This window comes from Mus musculus, chromosome Y (assembly GCF_000001635.26).
Source record: "Mus musculus strain C57BL/6J chromosome Y, GRCm38.p6 C57BL/6J".
Lineage (NCBI taxonomy): Eukaryota > Metazoa > Chordata > Mammalia > Rodentia > Muridae > Mus > Mus musculus.
In genome coordinates this window covers 61390689-61396986 of record NC_000087.7, presented here as the reverse complement: position 1 = coordinate 61396986, position 6298 = coordinate 61390689, and positions in this window count along the sequence as shown.

Below are 6298 nucleotides of genomic sequence, written 5' to 3'. Positions count from 1 at the left end.
AAACTAAAAGGGCTATTAGGTTCTTTACTGAGAGTCAAAACTGCAATGAGAACTTCCAGTTTTCCAAATGTCTCTGACTAATTGCTCTTTGATAGTAACTAGGCTTTCTCCTACTCAGAGCACATTACAAGAGGTTGTATAACAATTAACCAAAGGTCATCAGAAGGGAACTAATGATTTATTATAGGTTCTAGGGTAAAAGATAAAATATTGATTGGGTTTACCTACACAAAACTTCACTAACATCTTAGTTATGGTTTGATACCTTCAGTGAACATGTTGATCTGAGACAGTTGTTGAACTTTGTAGCATGTGGTCATGTATTCTGAAATTTGTATAAGTGCTGAGGACAAAGAGACGAGGAACATCTAGAGAAAAGATTTTTTTTTTGCCTTTCTCCACTTAGACTATTTTTTTTTCCTTTTGCCCACTTAGAAGAATTTTTCCCTTTCCCCACTTAGGATCTTTCTGCTTTTCCCCTTATATAACTTTCATAAGAAATTTTTTATAACTTAGTAATAACTTCTATAATCACTTCTCTAAATTCCTTCTCTTCCAGTGACATCTGGTTAGTAGGCTCAAAATTACAGCCCAGCAATTCCTGCTGAGCTAGAAAAAAGGCTGCATTGCTTAATCCTCCTCTTAGGCTACAGGTGTTAATCACCTAAGCCAGCCTACCCTCAGAAAGACCCAGTACTTTTTAGAAGTTATCATCAGCATTTCAGGACAATGAGAGAGCTAGAAAACCCTGGGACACTTAGATTTTAAAGGCATTGCCAGGGTCCTACTCTGTGACTCCACTGCTATCCTGGCTCAGAGCAATCCTGGACCTCAAACTCTACTATAGAGAAGAAGTGATTTAAAAAAAAAAAAACTACATGGTATTGATACAGAGACTGACAGATGAATCAGTGGACTAGAACTGAAGATCCAGAAAGAAAACCAAATATTTATGGACCCTAGATTTTTGACAAAGAACCAAAAAAAAAAACAAAAAAACAAAAAAAAAACGATGGAAAAAAGAAAGGATTTTCAATAAATGGTGATGTTCTAATTTGCAGTCTGTATGTTGAAAAATAAAAATAAATCCATACTTATCACCTTGCACAAAGCTCAGTTTCAAATTGAACACGATTATCAACATAAAATATGATACACTGAATCTAATAGAAGATAAACTCATTGACACAGAGAGGGAAATGTCCTAAACACATATCCCATGGTTCATGCTCTAAGATCAACAATTCATAAATGTAAAATAATAAACTATTTTAGATCATCTCCCCATTAATGTAACAATCACTGTAGTCATCAAATGGTTTCCATGTAAGATTTGAGGCAATTACCATATTAACCATTTTTTTTTAATATAGTTGGTTAATTGTTTGGGGGGTATTCAATTTGAAATGAACAGGAGATCATTTCCTGCCTGCGAACAACGTGGAGGGAGTCAGTTCAGGAAACAGATAGCTACTACAGATAATAAATAAATAAATACTCCAAATGAAGGCAATTTTTAAACCTTTCATAGCATGGTAAAAACACTTTAGTCATTTACAGACCAAAAGCTAGAACCTCTTTGTAGTGTGGGCATTGGGCTTAGCAGCCTAGTCTCAGTATACTAACATACTTGGAAATTATCATAAAAAAATACACTGAATAGTTTGTCTTTAGATCTTTAAAAACCTCAGAAATACTTATCAAAATAAAAGACTATAATAAATTCAACAGAATAAGTTTCATTTTCTTTCAACAAAAATTTAGGCTTTTTATAATAATAAATATTTGTTATGAGTAATTCTAGCTCATTTGGTCATAAATATATATGTTTTTAGGAAAATAATTCTAAAAACTTAAAATTTATGTTTTGTATTATTATGTATAACATTGGCAAATTAGATAAGACATGCTCATTCATGTTAAACTCATAAATCTACTCCTATTTATTGAATCTTTTAAAAATCAGAAACCTCCCTAGGCAAGATCTTAAACTAATGTTCCCACTTATGCCATGACATTTTTAGCAGATATTTAAATGTATTAACTGATCTACTAATGAGTAGAAATCTGAAAGACCAGAATCTCTGTTACCTTTCACATAATGATTCTATTCAATGTAAACTATGACTACAATTAGAAAAATACCCAAATCCTAAAGTCAAATCCTCACCTCTTTTATCAGTCATAGAAAATATTTTAATAGGTATGGTACTGTAATCTGTAATCCCAGCACTTGGCAGTTGAATGAAGGAGGATCAAGGCCTTTGACTGTCCATAGCTACATAGCGAGTTTGAGGTCAGCATGAGTAATGTAGGACTGTCTCAAATAAACCTGTCCCCTACAAATCAAACAGAAATCTAATGTTAGTATAAAGATATAAAAAAGTAAATATTTCTGTCACTTCAGTAGGAAAATGTTGACCAGAAATACTAAAATAAATGTACAATTGCAATTTTTTTACTATATTTTTGAAGGGAAAACTATTGAAATCTGGATATCCATAGAGTTCCCTGTTTAGAACATTATCCTGACAGCATATAGCACAGAACTGGTAAGAAGCAAGGCTTGGAGAATCACAGGAGTTGCCTTGCCCAGACTTTAGAGATGGCAGCAAATAACTGTAAGTATCACCTGTTTTTTTAGACTGAGGAAGTTCAATTGATGATGACATGTTCCAATATAATAATAGAAAAACAAACAAACAAACAAATAAAAACTATTATTTCTGCTTTAGATCTTGGCAGGGCCATTCTAGCCCCATCGTTTGACAAAAGCACAACACAGCTCAGAAAATTGTTTTGATGACATCAACAATTGTCAGACTTAAAATCTATCGATGTGCTTCAAACATCTCTCATCTTCTGGGGTTATACATGGTGGTATTTATGAGACCTCTAAATGATCCCTAGGATTAGGAGCATAGTGTGTAGAGTTGGGAGTGGATATATAGACTGGAGAGATAAAATGGGAAGCATGGTGATCCTTGGATTGCCTGTGCCACATACCTTTGCAGTTGTGCTAATAGATTCAGTGCAGATTGCCAATACCTTCTATGAGCACTACCCTAGCACACAGTACAGTGCTTTCTATTCTTTTTCCGGGCTTTTGCCTGTGAGAGGATATGTAGCTTGGAAACTACTGGTTGGTGTGTGGAAGATAAAAATCATTGGATCGGTTCAAAGCTATGGGAGCTGCCAGTTAATAGGCTAAGCTTCAGACTACATCCTTCCAATGGATAACTAGGGTCCAGTCTAGATGAATTTCTGGATCCCCAGGATACATGAATAGCATGCAGTATTCTAGAGTAGTATCCAGCTTAATGATACTTCTGTTGCTCTTGTGTCTTTCCCTCTTCTGTATCCCAAAAGTTCATTCCGCTTTCTTGGCATGACTCACAAATGAGCATTGTGTATTAACCTGTGATATATGAGAGGAGTTGTCTGAATAGAGATGAAATATTGAGTCATGGCAAACAAAACTGTGGAAATGGAAACCATCCAGGGGCAAATGTTGTAAAATTAACATAGTCTGTGAAAGAAAAATGCTTTTGCTTTCAGAAGGAGAGTGAATGGAGTTTTTCACTAAGCTGGAAGGGGGCTAATAAAGACCTTTTTTAACTGGAGAATTTAATAAGAATTAACCAAAACCCAGGTGCAATTATTCTTACAGGAGTGAACTGGATAGATGGGTAGAGTTTGGCTAGTATAAGATACTTGATTTAATGACTTTTGAGGTCCTTTTTCGAAATCATGATCAATAAATTCTGCCCTCTGTGACATTTCTACTATATTTGTTTGAAAGATGAATGAACTAGGATACATAGATATAACTTTATATTATAGTTCTTGAACTTTCATGATGTGACAATTAAATCTGTATGATCAGGACATATTGTAGAGCTCTGCATTAGGCACACATAATCTATAGCTCCTGGGGACATACACGCAAATGAACAAACATGACTTTATAGTGTTTCTTGTTTTCAGAATGGAATACATTTTATAAATAATCTAAAAGCAATAGGTTCAGTTTCTATGTTCTTAGAGATAGAACCTTAAAGACCCTAAAAACTCTAAAAAATAAAAAAGAAAAAAGAAGAGAAAAGAAAATAAACTTGAAGCTTTAAATAAACAACAAAAACCCTAAAAACAAACAAACAAACAAACAAACAAACAATAAAAAAAACATAATTTTTTTTGAAAAAATAAAACTAAAAGAACCTAAAACCCTAAACAAACAAACAAACAAACAAAAAAAATCTAGATCTCTACAAAGACCCAAAAAAACAAAAAATCATTACCACAAACAAACAAACAAACAAACAAGGAAAGAACAATAACCACACTAAGCCTTAAAAAAAAAATCTCTCCAAATACACTGCGAACAACCCTAAAATCATTTAAAAAAACGTAAAAAAAAAACCCTAAAACAATAAAGCAAAACCTAAAACCCTAAAAACGGTAAAATTATTAAACAAACACTAAATGACCGAAAAAAGCTATTTTTTAATCTTAATAAACATTTTTAAAACCCTACAATTCTATAAATAAGAAAACACAAGAACTCTAAAAAGACCCTAAAAAAATTATAAAACCCTAAAAAAAATCCAAAACTCTACAAGTCTAGATCCCTAATGAGAAAATAAAAAAAAAAAAAAATTAAAAAAAAAAGATAATGAAAAGATACAAAACCACCACCCCAACAACTACAAATTCTTCTGCCTTAAAAAATCGCCAAAAACACTGGAAAAGAAAATCATTTTACAAACCTTATTAAAAAAATGCTTAAAACAATTTTTAAAAATTCCTTAATTAAATTAAAAAACAAAACAAAACTAAAAAATAAAGAAAAACCCTAAAATTCTAAAACAATCTCAACAACAGTAAAAAGACCCAAAAGAACTGTAAAATCCTAAAAAAAGTTTTTTTAAAAAGTTCTAAAAACACATCAAATCTCTGAAACTCAAAAAAAAAAAACTTGAAAACCCGCTTAAAAAAGCAAAACAACAAAAACAAACAAATAAACAAACAAAAAACAACAACAACAAAACACCTACAATACCCTGAAACACTAACTAAAATCCTGAGACTATAAAAACAACCCTACCCCCCCCAAAAGGCTTACAAAACCCTGAAACATTAACTAAAATCCTAATATACAAAAAATAATCCTAAACCCATAAAAAAAAAGCAAACACACACACAAGAAAACAAAAAACCTTTACAAAATTCTAAAACCCTATAAAACACTAAAAGTATAAAAAGAAACAAAAACAAAACAAAACAACAAGAAGATCAAAAACACACAAAAAACTACAATTATCCTAAAATTATTCATAAACCCTAAAAAGCCCTAAAACCCTGAAATACCTTAAATTTCTAGGAGAAATCAAGATCTAAAATAAATAAATAAATACATAAATAAACACATAAATAAATACATAAATAAACAAACAAACCTCAACCCTACCAAAAACAAACAAACAAACAAACAAACAAACAAACAAACAACTTGTAAGGAAAAAACAATCGCCCAAATTTAAAACCATTAAAACCCTAAAACTCTAAATAACCCAAAGGGCTTTACCCTCCTGCACCCCCCCAAAAAAAAAAAACCCGAAAACTGTAAAATACTAAAAAGCCCGAAAAAAAAGCCTAAAACATTAGAAGAAGTAAATAGAAAAAAAATCTAGAATCTTTAAACAAATACTGAAATAGTCCTAAAATCAAAAAAAAGAAAAGAAAAGAAAAGAAAAAGAAAAGAAAAAGAAAAAGAAAATTCTGAAAACACACCTATCAGCTAGGCAGTCATTCAACTTACATATTTTAGCCTGCTTCTGAGTGCTGGTATTAAAGGGGAATAAAACTATACTTGACTCCTTTTTGTTTGTATAATTGTTTTCTAAAAGATTTTTTTTCTCTGTGGGTGAGTATATGTGTGTGTGTGTGTGTGTGTGTGTGTGTGTGTGTGTGTGTGTGTGTGTGTGTGTGTGTGTGCGTGTGTGTGTGTCTGTGTGTGTGTGTGTTGTCCAAAGAGGTCATCAGATCGTCTAGAACTAGAATTGCAGGTGGTTGTGAACAACCATGTGGGTGTTAGAAATTGAACCCTGGTCCTGTGCAAAAGCAATCAGTGGGCCTAAGCAGTGAGCTATCTCCTCAGTCCTTTCTGCTTGCTCTAATCTCTACTTCACTATTCATCTTGCCCAAATATGTCTTTAATTCTTACTTCTTCTGTCTTTTTTTCTGTGATGAATTCTTGTTTGCTTTTCTCTTGCTTCTCCAATTACAGCACCAAGAT